At 42.5% G+C, this 20,497-nt stretch overlaps 1 protein-coding gene across 2 annotated transcripts in view; it reads left to right on the top strand.

Annotated features, from left to right (window-relative positions):
- Window positions 1–20,497, top strand: part of LOC121871254 (phospholipid-transporting ATPase ID-like) — a 179,389-nt gene that overhangs the window by 27,339 nt on the left and 131,553 nt on the right. For both annotated transcript variants that reach the window (XM_042373466.1, XM_042373465.1), the window contains exons 2-3: window positions 7,117–7,150; window positions 17,731–17,782. The gene's annotated coding sequence lies outside the window, so the exon portion shown is untranslated. The remainder of the gene's footprint in view (window positions 1–7,116; window positions 7,151–17,730; window positions 17,783–20,497) is intronic.

The raw sequence follows: 20,497 nt of genomic DNA, 5'->3' as shown, positions 1-20,497 counted from the left end.
CCTCTGGTCATGATATTCTCTCAATCATGATAGTTTCAAGGTTTATATACTGTATGTATGTATTTGTGTATGTATGTGTGGATGTTTGGCTGTATGTATGTATGTATGTATGTATGTTTGATTGTATGTATGTATATATGTTTGGTTGTATATATATATATATATATATATATATATATATATATATATATATATATATATATATATATATATATATATATATATATTCACGACTAGTGATTTTTATATATATATATATATATATATATATATATATATATATATATATATATATATATATATATATATATATATATATATATATAATGTTTGTGTATGTATGTATATCCTGGAGAAGCACAAGTTGGTCAATGATTCCTAACATGTCTTCACAAGCGGGCGTTCATGTCTAACTAATCTATTAACATTCTTTTCATAAGTTTTCGAATCGGTGGACGAGGGTGCCAGTGTGGTATATCTCGACTTTAGCAAAGCCTTCGACAGAGTACCCCAGAAGGCTAATAAGGAAAAGTGAAGGGTCATGGCATTAAAGGAGATATTCTAAAATGGATTAGGGCGTGGTTACAGTACAGGAAACAGCGTGATGAGCATTAACGGCACTAAATCCGACTGGAGCAACGTCACTGGTGGAGTTCCCCAAGGCTCAGTACTGACCATTATTATTTATTATATACATAAACGACATAGATATCGGCATAGACAGCAACATAAGTAAATTTGCTGATGACACTAAAATAGGGTGTAATTAAATCTGACGAGGACTCCGCAAAACTACAGGAAGATCTAAACAATTTTTCGAGTGGTCTGAAAAATGGCAGATGAAATTCAATGTGGACAATGTAAAGTACTCAGTATAGGAGATGTAAACAGAAACCAGATGAACAACGATGTTATTGAGAAATCCGAATGTGAAAGATTTGAGTAATGATAAGTAGGAATCTTAAGCCAAGTAAACAATGTGCATTTGCTCGAAACAAGGCTAATAAAGTACTGGTTCATACAAAGGAGTGTTAGTTACATGACTAGCTAGGTCATCTTAAAATATATCTTGCGCTTCTTAGACCTCACTTGGATTGCAGTTCAATTCTGGTCACCGTATTACAGAATGGATATAGAATCCTTGGAAAGAATTCAGAGGAGAATGACAAGACTAATCCGGGCATTAGGAACCTTGAGTACAGAGACAGGTTAAAGCATCTTAATTTGCACTCCCTCGAGAGACGTAGAGTGAGGGCGATATGGTAGAAATATATAAGAGTCAGGGCTAAACAAAGGGGACATTACAAAGGTACTCAAACTATCCAACCAGGAGCGAACTCGTAACAATGGTTTTAAATTAGACAAATTTAGATTTAGGCCCGAAATAAGTAAACATTGGTTTGGAAATAGAGTAGTGGATGAGTGGAACAAGTTACCAAATATCATCATTAACTCGAATACGTTGGATAGATTCAAACATAGGTTGGATGGATATATGAGCGATAGGGGTTGGGTGTACTGTAGATGGGACTGCACAGTATGGGCGATTATAGGTCCGCTGCAGTTTCCTCCATTCTTATGTTCTTATGTTCTTATATCCTGGAGCACAAAATCAGGGGATATAATTTGGGAGTGAAAAACATGCAACTTGAAGAATCACTCGCCAAGAATGTTATAAACTTCGTAGTGTTTGTGTGTTGTTGTGTCGGACGTTTTAGTGAACAAGACGTAGAGAGTTTTTAAGTTTTTAGACGATGGTTAGTGAAGGTGTGTGGGGGTATGTAGTGTAAATGCTGATACACACACACTCACACAGACACACATAAATTTCATTAGTTGCCTGCACTTGTACCTGGTACAGTGGATGGTGCTTTTTGTAAGATGTGGCACCTCTGTGTTTGTTTACATCGTACTAAAACTCCCAGAATGGCCCTATAAGAAATCTCGCAATAGTAGCCAGGTTAAGGATGCTAGATAAGCCTTTCACAGGGTTGCCACATCTCACAAAACGCACCAACAACTGCACCAGGTGTAAGTGCAGGCGATGATACAATAGAATGTTGCCATCAGCTTCTGTGACTTAATTTTTGCCACCCACAACGGTTCATCCAGTTTATGGAGTAGCTCCAAGTATCGCGCAGGTCGAGCGCCAATAAGCTATTCTGGAGCATTTCAAGACATTTCATCGGCCAGCGTTTAGGAATTTTAGAGTGGAAGTTCTCAAGTAATGCTTTCACCTTTTGTGTTGAAGAGCGTGACTGAACAAAGACACCATTTGACGATCTAGACCAGGAAAATTTCTCATTGGATGACCATCAGAAATTGTTATGTTAAGGTAATCGTTGATGAAGGTTAGTAGCCGACAGATACACTTAACATATTAACAGACAGTCAATATAAGCAACTGATCGATATTCTTAGCAAATATTCGCCTGTGGATGAGTGTTAAAATGGCGACATTAGGCAAATACTTCCGTGATTCGTTGAGGTGGAGGACCAACCAGCCAGCCAGAATCTATTGTAAAACATGTTGCTGTACCTTTAGTTAATACTTAAATCCGTACTTGAGGTGATTATGTTTTTTTTTTGTATTGCTTGTATTGTTGCCAGGTGTTGTGTGGCGGTGATAGTGTGTTTGGTGGTGTGGTGGCGATACAGTGTCTAGCGGTCATGGTAGTGGTGGCCAGGCAGACGTGAGAGCTACCTTGTTTATTTTAGTTCGACGGAAACTTTGTAGCTTCTTACATTTTCTCTCTTCTCTCACTCATTCTTTCTTTCGTTTTAGCTCTCTGTTTCTTTCTCTTGCCTATTCCCCCTTTTCTCTTTATCTTTCTTCATCTCTTTTCTTTTATCTTCATCTTTCTTCAATTGTCTCTTCCTTTAGCTTCGTTTCATCGTCACACTTGAAACTGCTACTCTGTGTTTATTCACGCTCAGGTCAGGTCAGGTCAGGTAAAGTAAGGTAAAGGTAGTTTAGATTAGGCTATACTAGGCAGAGTTAGGCTAGGTTAAGTTTGATTTAACTTTGCAACGTTGAGTTAAGTTAGACTGAGCTAAACTGAGCTAGGTTCGACTGGATTTAAGTAGGCTAAAGGTAAACTAAGGTGAGATAAGGTAAACTGAGGTAAAATAAGGTAGAATAAAGTAAGATAAGGTAAAATAAGGTAAGATAAGGTAAACTAAGATAAGATAAGGTAAACTAAGGTAAGATAAGGTAAACTAAGGCAAGATAAGGTAAACTAAGGCAGGTAAGGGAGGGGGCTCCTCGACATAGGTCACCTTCAATGTACCGATTTTCTCTTATACAACACTGGCCGGGCGTCTTCCTTCCCTTGTGCAGTTGTCACACTTTTAACTAACCTTACCTTACCTTGTTTAATATAACCTAAACTTTCCTTGCCTAACCTTACCCTACTTTACCTAACCCTACTTAATCTAACCTTACCTTACTTCGTGGTCTTCTAACACTTATGTCTAATCTAACCTTTTATCTGATCACATGAAGTTTAGTCACCTCACCTTATTTCACTTGATAATTAAACACCCTAATGCTAACGTAACCTAACCCCTCCCCAAGATACCGCTAAGGTGTTTAATAATTTTCAACAGTTTATTCCATATTATTGGAAACGAGACCCGAGTGCTGTCACTAGGTATCCCTGTAGTACAGTGTTACCAGAAGCATCTGGCAGGAGTCTCCAGTACATATAAATCAAATAATATAAAGGAGCTTACTACAGCTTAAGGAAGGAAATAAGGACAATCCTTCACATTAACATTAGTATTATTTAAGAAATATTTGGCCATCATGAAAGTGATAAGCATCGTGACTCCGCCAGGAGGTCACTAGTGGTGATTCAGCAGGCGTCACGGAAGTGCAGTGTGTGGCGACATTTCCGGATGTAGTGGATAAATGTGTGGCTGTCTGTTCTCTTGCATGATTCACAATCACGTTGCTCGGGGGAGGTGGAGATACCAATCTCCCAAGCAAAATCGTACCGGATGAGGAGTGGAGCCCCAAACACGTCTCTCTTTCGCGACCCTTCCCCGTTCACACATGAGAAGTCAGGAAGTTTACGGAGGGCATCGTACCAGGTGGGCGGGGAGACGAGAGGAAGGGCTGCCTCCCGAGCCCCTCTGTGTGTGTGTGTGTGATCAAATTGTATTCTCAGTTGTCGAAGTGTTCCAGGTACAACATAACCCAAGTGTAACCTCCGTTAGAACTGGTAAAGCGGGTTATATCCGCCTCCTCGTTCCCCGACGTACCGACACGGTTGGTATCCACCGGCATGTTCACTAGGTGGGCTGCATTCTGAGGTGATGACGTCAGCCCTTGTCCTTTTAATCCGCTGATAGTATTGAATGATGTAGTGAAGGCAGTTATTCGTTTTGTCTTTATTCACTTTTTTGAATCCATTTTTAGTTTATATTTTTTATTAACTTGAACGTATTGTCTTTAAACTGTTGTATATTATTTTTTGTTTGATATTGTTTATGTTATTGTTTGTTATTTTAGATTGTTTTATTTCTTGTCTATGTATTTATTGTATTTCATTTATTTATTAATTTATTTGAAGTTATTTCGTGTGTGTGTGTGTGTGTGTGTGTGTGTGTGTGTGTGTGTGTGATATTCATTTATTTACATCATTGACGAGGTGGTGACGGCAGTTAGTGTACAGAGTGAGTTAAAAGTTTATACCACTGGAGGAATTATTTATGTTTTTGTTATTTTAAGTATTTGAGAGAAAGTAAAATAGTAAATAAAGGTGTTTTTGTCTCGTAAATACTATCAACGCTTGTGGTGAACCCTGGAGCTATTAAGTGCGCGTGGAGGTAGTAGGTAATGTGGTCTGCCTGCCTAATATCTCTCTCTCTCTCTCTCTCTCTCTCTCTCTCTCTCTCTCTCTCTATTTATAAGAAGAAAATTCGAAGGTAATTCTTTTGGTGGCAGATTTTCTTTATTTTTTTTTTACACTGCAAGTTAGGTTAGGTTAGGTTAGGTTAGGTCTTGTTAGGTTAAGTTTTGTTAGACTAATTACGTTAAGAATTGGCTAAGTTAAGGATCTATTAGGATTAGTTAGGTTAGGTTCCAGGTGTGAATGGGAACTAGAGAGAGTTCCGGGGGAAGTTACGTCAGCAAGGAGGAAGGTGAGAGTGTGTGGGTGGGAGAGTTGGCCGCCAGCCACCACACACTGTACCAGAAATATCTCCGTACCGGCCTTCGACACCCTCACCCCGAACACTCACCCCGAACACCTCTCCCACTCCCCCTGAACACCTCCTCACCCTGAACACTCCTCACCCTGAACACTTCTCACCCTGAACACTTCTCACCCTGTACACTCACCCCTGAACACCTCACCCTGTACACTCCTCACCCCTGCAAGGCCTCACCCCTGTACACTCTCACCCCACACCTCACCCCTGAACACCTCCCCACCCCTGAACACCTCTCCTACCCCCCGAACACTCTCCCACCCCCCGAACACCTCTCTCCACTCTGAACACCTCTCCCCACCCTGAACACCTCTCCCACCCCCGAACACCTCTCCCCACCCCTGAACACTCTCCCACCCCCTGAACACCTCTCCCACCCCCTGAACACCTCCCCACCCCCTGAACACCTCTTCCCACCCCTGAACACCTCCCACCCCTCTGAACACCTCTCCCCACCCCCTGAACACCTCTCCCACCCCAACACCTCTCCCACCCCCGAACACCTCTCCCCACTCCCTGAACACACCTCTCCCCACCCCTCGACGATTTCTCCCCACTCCTGAATGACCTCCCCCACCCCTTCGAACACCTCACCCCGAACACCTTCCCCACACCTAACACCTCCCCCACCCCTAACACCTCCCCCCACCCCGAACAAGACGTGGTGGAGGAAGGAGATGCCATTATTGGGTTCTGCTCTTGATAAGGGAGATGGATTCTTACAGTAACGTCTATGGCATTTATAACCCAACCCGATCCATGTCAAACCCATATCAACCCCCCTTTCCATTCTAACCCCACAAACTTAACTAAACCTCAAACCTAAACCCAAAATCACAACCTTAAACCAAATAACTCAATCTTATCTTACCGGGAATAACAGCAATAGTATATAGTCAGCCGAGGTGATGGTGGTATGGGGGTACGAGTGTTCTGATATGGTGGATATTTGGTCCGTTTGTTTACTGTTTGTTACATGGATGCATAACAATCAGGAGTGGTTGCTGTGTGTTTTACCATCACAACATAGTCCTAGCTGGCACCTACCACCACGCTCTGTTCCCTGCTCCACCACACCCATCCTGGCACCATCACCACGCCACACGCCTCTGCCAACTCAACTCTCCCCTTCACTCCCTTCTGCCCTGTCTCGTCACGCCTTGCCCCCTCCTCTGCCCAGTCTTGCCACACCCTGCACCAACACGCCCCCTCTTGTTGTGTTTGGAAAGTATTTGTGGACCTCGCTCGTGTGTGTGTGTGTGTGTCGTGAGGGGGAAAACACAGTTTGACCTCAATCAGTCGTCCTGGTGCGAGTGACTCATTAGTGCTCTGAATTATGAAACACATTCCTAAACATCCTGTGTGTGTGTGTGTGTGTGTGTGTGTGTGTGTGTGTGTGTGTGTGTGTGTGTGTGTGTATATATATTACAGAGTAAGTTGTATAAAAGACACCTACTCATGTCACTGCAATGGACTGGTCATCAACCCCATTAGTGTACTGCACCATTACCCTTTTACCATATTTAAAAATTACATATGTAAATCTGTTGGATAAATTAAATCTTAAAGGAATTATAAAAATAAATAAAATTTGCATATTATGTGAGTAATGAAGGTAATTCAAAGTGTATAAAATGCTTAATAATGGAAAAGAAAATAATATTGGCAACTTTTGTTTGTCGCGCCACGTGCACCTATTTTCTCTAATACATTCATGTATTTTACTCAAGGACAAGAATCAACAAAAATCTCGCGGGCCGCACTCTGAATCTTGATGGGCCGCAGGTTGGCCACCCCTGTAGATCAGTGGTGTTATTAAATGTGCTCACGGGGTTAACACATACTCAGTCTTGTCACCTGCCAACAGTCTATACTAATATGCCTTTATCTTTGTTACAGATCTTGGAAGAAGAAGGCGCCTCTGCCCGTCTGTGTAAGTGTTTCTTTATTTTAGTCTTTTGAGATATAAATGTCTCCTCTTGTATTATGGTCACCAGTATTATAAGAGATAGTCACTTCTTGTTGGTGTAACCTCTCAGTGGTGGAAGTTAAAAGTTTGGTGTGGATGAAAGGTCGAGAGAGAGAGCCACTCCCACCGTCAGAGAGACAGACAAGTGAGAGGGATGAAAGTGGTGCATTATGGCGCTAACGTATAAGAGCTGCCTTATTAAGTGAACCTCAGCAGGAATTTCAATATTGCCAGGTGTGTGTGTGTGTGTGTGATGATAACGGTTTATTGAAAGAGCATGGCAGCCGGAAGGCTGAAAATATACAGTTATATAATTGGGGAATGGGTCTCTTGATTTACTAGTAATATACAAGTAACATAAGTGATACAAATATGATATATAATAACGAGGTGGGGAGAAGCTCAAACTACAGTGCATTTCAACATAGTGACAGTGCAAAAAGTAAGATTGACTGGGAGTGAATACACTGGTTGATTACAAGTTATTGATAATTTTTACAATGATTGGGACTGGGCTGTTCTTACAGCGATCAGTTCGTGCTCGTATGGGCTGGATGCGGTTGTGGTGTCGAGCAGCAATTCTCGGGCGAGGGATCTCAGATGGTAGTAGGAGCCGGTGTCGAGAATGGTGCAGAAACTTCTCGCCAAATTTGCAGATGAGGTCGTGGTGATGGTCAGTGAGAGTCGAGAGGGTCAGTGTGTTGAGCGCTTCTTGATATGTGGAGTAGGAAGGGGAGAGAATAATCTTGCATGCCCTCTTTTGCACTTTTTCTAGGTGTTTACGTTGTGTGGAATTTAGGGAGGAAGACCAGGTAGGGGAGGCATAGGTGAGCTTGGGAAGTATGAATGTTGAGTAAACACTGAGGAGCTCGGGTGCAGGAACTCCGAGGGACTTGAGTCGGCGGAGACGGAAACTGGAGGATTTAACAACTTCACTGACGTGTGGTTTCCAATTTAGTTTGTTGTCTATGGTGACGCCGAGGAGCTTCGTGGAATCTCTAACCTGGAGTGTGTTGGGACCTAAAGTAATGGAAGGGGGTGCGACAACGTCGGAGTAGAGGTTGATGTGCATAACCATGGTATTGGTATGGTTGATGGTGACGTGGTTGTTGGTGGCCCAGTTTTGGAGACTGTTCAATAAATCCTGAAGGGCGGTATAGTCGGGAGCAGAATTGTTGACGCTGATCCCAATGGTGGAGTCATGTGTGTGCTATGTATGAGGGTGTGTGTGTATGAGGGTGTGTGTGTGGGGGTGGCTTTCTCTCAAAAGGTTTCCTGAAGGGTGTCATAACCCTTTGGAGTCCTCAAGGGTGTGAGCGTGGTACCTACACTATCTGTACCTCAGTGTAACGTGATCAAGCTTTATTTTTTAGCAGTGCGGGAAAAAAAAAGGTTATTTATAGATCAGCTTTAATACGCGAACACTTGATATTATTGGTGTTGTTATTACTGTTGTGGTTGTGAGTAGGGTTATATTTGGTCTTATTTTTTCTTCAGTTCTCGTTAGACTACTGGTATTGGCCTATAACCTTAACCTTTTATATAACTTCGGTGTTGTTGTTGTTATTATTGTTTTTACCTGGGATGACCAAAGGAAGGATTTTCACAACACCATCATAACACCACAACCTTCATAATATTATCACCACAAAAAAAATTTACGCTGGTCCTTTCTGTGTGTGTGTGTGTGTGTGTGTGTGTGTGTGTGTGTGTGTGTGTGTGTGTGTGTGTGTGTGTGTGTGTGTGTGTGTGTGTGTGTGTGTGTGTGTGTGTGTGTGTGTGTGTGTGGATGCGGGGGTTCACGACCACCAATTATATTTATTTGGCCAGACCTGAACAACATCTGCTGGTCTCTCTCTCTCTCTCTCTTCTACACACACACACACCTGCACCTTTTACACCTGGTGGAGTTTTTAGTCAACACCCGCGTTTGGCCTTGCTGCGCTTAACACACCTGCCTGACCCTCCTTACTTCCCATTCTCACCTAATTTCACCCTCAGCCTCCTCCTCTCCCAATACCTCCTGTAGGGTCAAGAAGAGGTACTGGTTATAGAGGTGTGTAGGAATGACTATCTTGTTGTGTGGTGGTTGTTGTGGTAGTTTGTGGTGGTTGTTGTGGTGGTGTGTAGTAGTGGTGGTTGTTGTGGTAGTGTGTATGATGGTTTTTGTGGTAGTGTGTATTTTAGTTATGGTAGCGTGTGATAGTGGTCCTGGACACACACACACACACACACACACTCGCACGTCACTAAGGCTGCAACAGTTATGATCGGACATAATTAACACCATTTAAATAGATTCAGCATTAATAGATCACGTGGAGGAAATATTTTTTACTCACTCATAAATAATCTCCCCCCTCCGCCAGATAAATTGAAAAACCTCGCTTATGTTAAAGTTTTTGCGTGTGGAGGTGGGAGGGGTGGGGTATGTTGGGGCACTGAAGTGTACACTGCACACCCTCCCTTACGCTCGGCCATAAGTTCAGTAGCTGCTTATCTCTCAGACATCCTGGTTGAGGGGCGTTTGTTTACGTTCTCACTTCCCCCCCTAACTGGACGTGATAGAACACCACTAACTGGTTCACACTTCTCACTTAACTGGAGGTGATAGAACCCCACTAACTGGTTCACACTGGGTCACTGGTTCCACACTTCTCTCACTGGAGGTGACAGAACCCCACTAACTGGTTCACACTTCTCACTTAATTGGAAGTGACAGAACCCCACTAACTGGTTCACACTTCTCATTTAACTGGAGGTGATAGAACCCCACTAACTGGTTACCACTGGAGGTGACAGAACCCCACTAACTGGTTCACACTTTCACTTAATTGGAAGTGACAGAACCTTAATTAACTGGTTCACACTTCTCACTTAACTGGAAGTGATAGAACCCCCACTAACTGGTTCAATAAAACACCTTAAATATAGCACCAGTTAGATACTCTCTTAAATTATCAGTTACGAGGAAATATTTTACGACCTTTCGAGAATCTGTGTTTGTATTGCCGCTTCTCACGTCACTAGTTAAAGGAAATTTATACGTTACGAACCTTTGAAAAGCCCATCTGTACCCCTTAGCTTAACCATTTGAGTCAGGGGGGTTAAATCATCGACTTCAAAGGGTTAAGTGAACGAGTCAGGGTACGTGTCGCAACTTAAGTGTCTCGCCTAGATGTCGTAAGTGAACACTGTGTGGTTCTTATGTGTGGTAGGAGGTATATGTGTGGTAGGTGGTACACTGTGTGGTTCTTGTGTGGTAGGTGGTACACTGTGTTATGTGTGGTAGGTGGTACACTGTGTGGTTCTTGTGTGGTAGGTGGTACACTGTGTGGTAGGTGGTACAGGTGGCACTTGTGTGTGTGGTAGGTGGTACACACTGTGTACACACTGGTGGTAGGTGGTACACTGTGTGGTAGGACCGGGTGTTGAGTACATCTTCACCTCTCTGGGCAGGAGTAAGGGCGTATCGATCCTGGTGAGGGGCTGTGGTGTAGTGTGTGATGTGGTGTGGTATTATGGTGCAGTTGTGATATAGTGTTTATTTTGTTGTGTATTGTGATGTACAGTTGTGATGTAGTGTGTGGTGTGATGTGGTATTGTGACGTAGTGTGTGATGTGGTGTGGTATTATGGTGCAGTTGTGATAAAGTGTTTATTTTGTTGTGTATTGTGATGTACAGTTGTGATGTAGTGTGTGGTGTGATGTGGTATTGTGATGTAGTGTGTGGTGTGATGTGGTATTGTGACGTAGTGTGTGGTGTGATGTGGTTATTGTGGTGTAGTGTGTGGTGTGATGTGGTTATTGTGGTGTAGTGTGTGGTGTGATGTGGTTATTGTGGTGTAGTGTGTGGTGTGATGTGGTTATTGTGGTGTAGTGTGTGGTGTGATGTGGTATTGTGGTGTAGTGTGTGAAGAACATAAGAAAATAAGGAGTCTGCAATAGGCCGGTTGGCCTGTGCATGGCAGCTCCTGTCGAGAGTTACTACCACTCTCTATGATCCATGAATCTATCTAGCCTCCTTTTAAAACTTTCCAGCGTTCCAGCACTTACTACTGTACAAAGTTGCTAAGCTTGTTCCACTCGTCCACCACCCTATTTGTGAACCAATTCCTTCCTATCTCCCTCCTAAACCTAAACTTATCCAACTTAAATCCGTTGTTACGAGTCCTATCCTGCTCGGATATTATAAGAACTTTATCTATATCCCCTTTATTGATTCCTTTCACCCACTTAAATACTTCTATCATATCTCCCCGCACTCTTCGTCTTTCTAGGGAATGCAAGTTTAGTTTCTTTAACCTATCCTGATAGGGAAGGTTTCTAAGTCCCGGAATCATGTTCGTCATTCTTCGCTGCACCAACTCTAGTGAATTTATATCCATTCTATAATAAGGGCACCGGAACTGAACCGCATAATCGAGGTGCGGCCTGACTAGCGCAAGATATAGTTGCAATAAGACCTCTGCACTCTTATTACTTGTACTTCTAGATATAAAACCCAATACTCTGTTTGCCTTATTTCGAACATTAACGCACTGTGTTCTAGGCCTTAGGTCCGGGCTTACAAGTACCCCTAAGTCTCTTTCACAAGTCGACTTCTCTGGGTTGATGTTGTTAAGGCTGTTACATTGACAGTATTTGCTCTTCCAATATTAAGTACGCTGCACTTGCTGGTGTTGAATTTCATTTGCCATTTTTCTGACCACTCCTGCAGTTTATTTAAATCCTCCTGTAGTGCATTTACATCCTGCCCTGAATTAATCTGCCGCTCTATTTTGGTGTCATCCGCAAACTTGCTTATGTCACTGCTGATCCCAGTATCTAGATCGTTTATGTAGATTATGAACAAGAGTGGTCCCAGTACTGACCCCTGGGGAACCCCACTGGTTACACAGCCCCACTCAGATTTAACACCATCTACGCTGACCCTCTGCGTTCTATCGGTGAGCCATGATTTTATCCAATTTAAAACTTCCCCCTCGATACCATGAGCCTTAACTTTTCTCAGAAGCCTCTGAAGTGGTACTCTGTCAAATGCTTTGCTAAAGTCTAAGTAAATAACATCATAATTTTCGTCATTATCTACTATACCTCGAAGACTTTCCTAAAAAACGTCAGCAGATTTATTAGACAAGATTTTCCCTTTGTAAACCCATGTTGAGTGTTTTGTTGTGTATTGTGGTGTGGTGTTAAGTATGTGGTGTATGATGTTGTGGTGGTATTGTGGTGTAGTGTGGCGTGCTATGTGGTGTGGGTATAGTGTAGCGTGGTGTGGGTATAGTGTGGCGTGGTGTGGGTGCAGTGTGGCGGAATGTAATGTAGGTGTGGCGTGGTGTGGCGTTTGTGTTATAGTGTGGAGTGTTGGCCAGGTCTAGAGGTGTTCATTAAGGGTCGTTATTGCCTGGTTTAGTGTCACATCATGGCCGGGGTGACGCCACTAACTGCCTCGTTACCTCGCCCACTTACGTCCCCGCCAACCAGTTGAGGGACACTCGTTTGCTACCTAACCTAACCTTACCTTAACCTAACCCCACTTCACCTAACTTAAGCAAATCCAAACCAGCATTCACGAGTTGTGTTGTGTGTGTGGTGTTGAATGGTGTTTTTGTGTTGTGTTGTGTGTGTGTGGTGTTTAATGGTGTTTTTGTGTTGTGTGTGTGTGTGTGTGTGGTGTTGAATGGTGTTTTTGTGTTGTGTTGTGTGTGTGTGGTGTTTTATGGTGTTGTTGTGTTGTGTTGTGTGTGTGTGGTGTTTAATGGTGTTTTTGTGTTGTGTGTGTGTGTGTGTGTGTGTGGTGTTGAATGGTGTTTTTTGTGTTGTGGTTGTGTGTGTGTAGTGTTTAATGGTGTTTTTGTGTTGTGTTCTTATTATTGTGTGGTGTTTAATGGTGTTTTTGTATTTGTGTTGTGTGTGTGTGTGTTGATGGTGTTTTTTGTATTTGTATTTGTGTGTGTGTAGTGTTTTATGGTGTTGTGTGTTGTGTTGTGTGTGTGGTGTTTTTATGGTGTTGTTGTGTTGTGTTGTATTTGTGTGTGTGGTGTTGAATAGATTGTTTTTGTGTTGTGTTGTGTGTGTGTGGTGTTTTATGGTGTTGTTGTATTTGTGTTGTGTGTGTGTGGTGTTTTTATGGTGTTTTTGTGTTGTGTTGTGTGTGTGTAGTGTTTTATGAATTGTTTTTGTATTTGTGTTGTGTGTGTGGTGTTTTATGGTGTTTTTGTGTTGTGTTGTGTGTGTGTGGTGTTGAATGGTGTTTTTGTGTTGTGTGTGTGTGTGTGGTGTTTTATGGTGTTTTTGTGTTGTGTGTGTGTGTGTGTGTGGGGTGTTGAATGGTGTTTTTGTGTTGTGTTGTGTGTGTGTGGTGTTTTATGGTGTTTTTGTGTTGTGTTGTGTGTGTGTGGTGTTTTATGGTGTTTTTGTGTTGTGTTGTATATTTTGCCCCAAGAACCCATAAGATTATGCCCTCAGGCTTTTATTTGCTGGTATTTATAAAAGGTCGTAGTTGTTAATTTTCTCACCTGTGCTCCTGACATTATCTTTTACTCTTGAGGAATTCATTGACGTAGACATTAAGAGACTCCGTAAACACAAGCATCACGGGACTATGTGAACATACACTCACTCCATTGTACATAATCATACTATACCATGCACTCACTCCACTGTGCATACACTCGTACTCACACTGTACCATGAACTCACTCCACTGTGCATACACTCGTACTCACACTGTACCATGAACTCACTCCACTGTGCATACACTCGTACTCACACTGTACCATGAACTTACTCCACTTTGCATACACTCGTACTCACACTGTACCATGCACTCACTCCCACTGTGCAGTGTCACATACACTCACTCCATTGTACATAATCATACTATACCATGCACTCACTCCACTGTGCATACACTCGTACTCACACTGTACCATGAACTCACTCCACTGTGCATACACTCGTACTCACACTGTACCATGAACTCACTCCACTGTGCATACACTCGTACTCACACTGTACCATGAACTTACTCCACTTTGCATACACTCGTACTCACACTGTACCATGCACTCACTCAGTGGGCAACATTTGCATTACTCATCTGTGTCGTGTTAACCTTTAGTGTGGTTTCATAAATGTAATGTCAAGGATACATTAGTTTATTAATAGTTTTAATAAATTACAACTTGTGTAACTGTAGGTTCTGGAGTATTAGACATCTATGATAAGTGATGTTAACAGTGTTGACAGATGTTGTAACTCTCTCTGGGTTTTATGTCATCATCCTCGACTGTTGCGGACAAAATTTCACTTGATACATACATGGCAATATTTTGCAACTTAATTTAATATACTGTATTTCATGTTAACGTAGCCAAATTTAGGCTGACCTAACCTAGTCTAACGTAATTCTTAACCTTGAATAACTTAACTTAAATTTAACCTCGCTTAACCTTGCGTAATAAACAGTAATGTAACATCATTTTAATTAACGTAGCCTAAGTTACCATCAGTATAATGTATGTATTGTCGCCAGAAATAGTTTATCTCAGTTAGCCCTTCAAAGTTCTGTTGGTGTCTCGCCTGGCACCGTTGACAGTGCCTCGCCTGGCACCGTTGATAGTGCCTCGCCTGGCACCGTTGATAGTGCCTCGCCTGGCACCGTTGATAGTGCCTCGCCTGGCACCGTTGATAGTGCCTCGCCTGGCACCGTTGGTAGTAGTGCCTCGCCTGGCACCGTTGGTGGTGCCCACAGGGAACCGTTGCAACTCGTCAAGGTGATGTATATATAGACCAATAAATAATTAACATTATCAGATGGCAGTGGAAGAATTGGGAAAAAAAATTATGATTTTTAAGTATGATAAAAAGGTGCGCAAACTTAATGACGTGAATCATTAAGTTTAATTATAAGTTATTGACGAAAGTCTAATTTAAGAATTTTGTGGTGGAGCAGCAGCCAAACCGTACTGTTGTGTCTTGACTCCATGTTTTAAAATAGTGGTCCAAAAATCGCTGTCTGTTTTGTTGTAATTTATAAATGGTGTTTCAAGAGGTTTCTGTAAACCCCTTTTCTTTATAGAAACTACGGTACCCGGGTCAGTTGTCATGATATACTCCAGTTTAGTGTCTAGAACCTCACCTTCCTGCACATGACATTCTCAACACTGTGATTATTCAACAAGACGAAACTCTTGCAGCATCACTAGGTTGGACGAGCACTGTGTTTGATAGCATTATACATCTATGGGTTAGTTGTAAAGTCTGATATTTACAATTTTTTTTTTTTTACAGATTTACAAGATGTGTAGAATTATATTATAGTGACACATTCTACACTAACCTTTTGCTTGGGAATGTGTTCAGTACTGCAGCGGGAAGAGTTGGGCATATAACTAGACATCAATGGCGCCTAATCTTAGACCTATACTGGATAACAAAAATAATAATTGGTTTCATTAATACAACTTCATGCTGAGAGACCATTGATAAATTCCAATGTAACAGATGGGGACCTTTTGAGCTACCCTGTAATTATACTCCCATATAATATAACGCCTTGGAACAGTTAATTGTAACAGTATGAGTTGGTGTGTTCTTCTAATGCAAGGAGAGAGAGAGAGGGGGGGAAGGGAGGGAGGGAGGGAGAGAGAGAAAGGGAGAATGAAAGGGAGAGATTTAGGAAGCAGGGAGAGAGAAAAGGAGGATGGAAGGGAGGGAAGGAAGTAGGGAGGGAAGGAGGTAGAGAGGCAGGGAAAGAGAAAGGGAGGAAGAAAGCGAAGGAGGTAGGCAGGTAGGGAGAGAGAAAAACGATGGTAGGGAGAGAGAGGTAGAGAGGGAGGGAGGGAGGTACACTAGGGGGCCGTCTACTGTGTTGCACTTAAACTATTGATCCAACAAAATGTCATTAAATGTCAGCTGAAAAAGTTCAATATCTCCATTCTTGTTTATAGAGTCGTCTTGAGCAAATAATATCAAGGTTATGTTCTTGTGCCGTCTGTCCGTCCGTTTTTATGTTCTTTCTGTCCGTTTTTCTGTCTTCCATCCGTTTTTCTGTCCCCACTTTCGTCCGTTCTATTTTCTATCCCCAGTTTTGTCTTTTTCTGTCGCTTTCGTCCCTCCACTTTTCTGTTTCTTCTTCCGCCCGTCCATTTTTTCTACCTCTTCTTCCGTCCGTTCGTTTTTATGTTCCCGGTTCTCTCTCTCCTTTTCTGTCACTTCCGTCCGTTCGATTTTCTGTCCCCACTTCCACCCGTTCGTTTTTACCCCCACTTCCGTCCGTCCGTTTTTCTGTTCCCACTTCTGTCCGTCCGTTTTTGTTCTCACTTCTGTCCGTCCGTTTTTCTGTTTCCACTTCCACCCGTTCGTTTTAATCCCCACTTCCGTCCGTCAGTTTTTCATTTCCCAATTCCGTCCGTCCGTTTTTCTGTTCCCACTTCTGTCCGTCTGTTTTCTCTCTCTTCTTCCGTCCGTTTATGTGTCTGTTCTTCTGTCCATCCGTTATATGTCCCTTCTTTCGTCCGTCCGTCTTTTTTTCTGTTCTTTTCCTCACCGTGTACACTCCTTGACCAGGTAAACTTTCTCCTTGACCAGGTAAACTTTCTCCCTCACCAGGTAAACTTTCTCCCTCACCAGGTAAACTTCTCCCTCACCAGGTAAACGCTCTCTCTCTCTCACCTGGTAAACACTCTCTCACCTGGTAAACACTCTCTCACCTGGTAAACACTCTCTCACCTGGTAAACACTCTCTCACCTGGTAAACACTCTCTCACCTGGTAAACACTCTCACCTGGTAAACACTCTCACCTGGTAAACACTTTCCCTCACTTGGTAAACACTCTCACCTGGTAAACACTCTCACCTGGTAAACACTCTCTCACCTGGTAAACACTCTCTCACCTGTGTAAACACTCTCACTCTGGTAAACACTTTCACCTGGTAAACACTACCTGGTAAACATAATTTCGGTAAACACTCTCACCTGGTAAACACTTTCACCTGGTAAACACACTCACCTGGTAAACACTCTCACTCTGGTGTGTAAACACTTACCTGGAGGTAAACACTCTCACTCTGGTAAACAGCTTAATGAGTAAACTCTTGAAGGTATACCCTGTATCCCAGCTAGTGACGGATTCAGTGGATGAAGAGAGAAGGAAGGAGGGGGGAGAGGAGGGATGAAGGAAGGAAATGAGGAAAGGAAAGGAGGGGATAGGGAGGAAAGGAAGGGGGGGAGGAGGAAGTGTCAGTCGCCCTAACCGACATATTACATAAACGAGTTGAAAATGTTAATAGTGTGGCTGACCCTACCCCACCCCACACCACCCCCACCCCACACCTTCACCCTGCCCCACCCCCCCCCACCCCACCCCTGCCCCACCCTCACCTTCCACCCTGCCCTGACCCCCACCCCACCCCCAGCCCCACCCCCCACACCACCCCCACCCTGCCCCCACTCTGCACCCTGCTCCCACCCCACCCCTACTCCCACCCCCAGGTATGGAAGCACTTATTGTTAATAAAGTTGTGTGTTGTTACAGGTGTGGAGGATGTGATGCTGGCACAGACGTCTTGATACAACATATATGTGAGGTAAGATGATGGCTGCCACACCTGTCATGATGGCTGCCACACCTGTCATGATGGCTGCCACACCTGTCTACTGATACCATTATTATTATTACAGTATTATTATTATTGTTTTTGTTGTTATTATTATTATTATTATTATAATATTATTGTTATTATCGTTATTATTATTATTATCATTAGTTATTATTTTTTATTATTATTATCGTTATTATTATTATTTTTATTATTATTATTTTTATTGTTATTATTATCATTATTATTAATAGTATTGTTTTTATTATTATCATCGTTATTATTATTATTTTTATTATTATTGTTTTTATTATTATTATTTTTATTATTATTTATATTTTTATTATTATTATTGTTATTATTATTATTATCGTTATTATTATTATTATTGATAGTAGTGGTTGTAGTAGTAGTAGTTTATTGATGTATTAAAGGGGAGGTAATAAAGTAAAGGAGGTAATAAAGGAGACAGGTAGAGGAAGGAACAATGTGATGTAATTACTATATTGTCTTATTGATCTTAGCCCACCACCCTTACCCTCCTCCCCCACCCTTACCCTTCCCTCACCCTTACCCCCTTCTCTCTCCCCTCTCACACCCCAACTCTTGCACTTTTCCTTCCCCTTCTCTCCTTCACCCCGACCCACCCCTTCCTCACCCCACCCCCTACTTTTACCCAACCCACCTCCTACCCTTCACCCCTTGAGGTAGCCCCCTCCCCCTTAATATAACAGGGATGCCGCTGATAAGAAAAAGTCTGGGATTTTTGGGGGCAGGTCAGGGAAAAATTGTGTTTGGAAAAAGTCAGAAAAAAGTCAGGGAATTCTGTATAATTTGTGAGTTTTTTTATATTGAAAATTTTATGATTTTTTTTCTGCGTATCACGAGAAAACGGCTGAATGTCTTTTATTATATTGGTGAATAAACTGACTATGGTAAAATGTGAGAGTTCTATGACTTTTTTAACCCTATCTGTAAAGGTATGGTAAAATGTGTGAGTTCTATGACTTTTTTTAACCCTATCTGTAAAGGCCTTAATAAAGGAAAGTCAAGGACCATGGTTTTCTGAGGAATAACAAACAACCGTTTGAGATTGACATCTCTTTACTATAAAAAATATAACACAAAACTCTGACACCACTCAACAAACATCAAATAATTACTGGAGTCAAACAATTAATGCAGTTAATGGAGTCAAACAATTAAGGGAAGAAAACAATTAAACGAATCAAACAAATAATGGGAGTCAGCAATTAATGGATTCAAACAATTAAATGGAGTCAACAATTGATAGAATCGAACAATAAAGGGGAGTCAGCAATTAATGGAATCAAACAACCATAGAATCAAATAATGAACAGATATTTCCTAAGGCAGTGGCCCTGGGGGAAGGTTATGGAACACGTGATGCACACTCAGGGTAGGGAAGCGTCCATTCAACTCCACACTCGAGCGACAGCAGCCGATTGTCTTGAAATGGCAGGAGAACACCGGGGCACAGACGGAATGAGATGAATTGACGGTCGTGGTGGTGGTGGATGACCAGAGAATTGACAATCTATAGGTGAAGGTCTGGGGACACAGCCCACGAGTCCAGGACCTATGATGAGATCACAGCCAGAATTTGACGAACAGCGGGGTAGCTAGATAGTGACTGTATGGCGGCTGGGTTGAATCTGCCTGTGACCCAGATAGTCGCTGCCGTTCTCACCTCTGTTCAACCACCCCAAGTGTCGTCTGCACCAGCAAACGAGAGTTAGCAGCGGTAACGAGCCGGAAGATCGTTTCCGCCCTTACACTATCACATGGCCAGGCATTAGTTGGGTGAGGATTATATGTAAAATCTACTTAAGTGTGAAGACAGAGAAAAGAAGAAAGATATTGGGGTTACATTTGCTTTGTTACAGGTCAGTGATCACCCTGAGATAAGCCTCCCGAGGGATCGTTCTAGGCCAGTGGTCGATAGTTGTGTGTAGGTCAGTGGCGTTCATTCACAGAGGATCCCTTACCTAACCTAACCTAACCTAACCTTCACCTAACCTAACCTAACCTAACCTTACCTTCACCTAACCTAACCTAAACTAAACTAAACTGGGGGTTCTTTTGTGTTTACCCGGGGTGCCTCTGGGTAGCTATTGTGGTTGTCTACTTTCGACTGCGCTAATGGTTCTTTATTAATCTTTGTGAGGGAAGACTCTCTCTCTCTCTCTCTCTCTCTCTCTCTCCCTTCCTTCCTTCCTTCCTTCCTTCCTTCCTTCCTTCCTTCCTTCCTTCCTCATGTACAAAAGGTGTGGTGACCTTTCCTCTGGTATTTGGAGGCAAGTGAGTCTTCTTCCCTCACATTAAGGTCAAGGTCTCCCCTTACTCACCCTCATTTACTCACTCACTCATCCACTCACTTACAGTACTCATCCCCACTCACTCACAGTACAGTAACTAGGTTCGTAGGTAGACAAATTGGGTAGGTAAAAAAAGGTAAATAGGCAGGTAGGTCAAGAATAAGGCAGGTTAGTAGATATATAGGTAAATTGATAGGTAGGTAGGTAGGTAAGTAGGTACCCACCAGGTGTAAAGGATAATCAGGCTAAAGATGGGGAGGATATTTAATTCCGGGACTGATCCTCTACCCCTTCCCACTACCCCTTCCCCCTACCCCTTCCCCTACCCTTCCCCTCAACTTCTTGTCCCTCAACCCCTACCCTT

Source organism: Homarus americanus, unplaced genomic scaffold (assembly GCF_018991925.1).
Source record: "Homarus americanus isolate GMGI-L3 unplaced genomic scaffold, GMGI_Hamer_2.0 scaffold46973, whole genome shotgun sequence".
NCBI classification, from domain to species: Eukaryota; Metazoa; Arthropoda; class Malacostraca; order Decapoda; family Nephropidae; genus Homarus; species Homarus americanus.
Note: the sequence above shows the minus strand (reverse complement) of the source record. Positions and strands in the feature narration are given on the sequence as shown.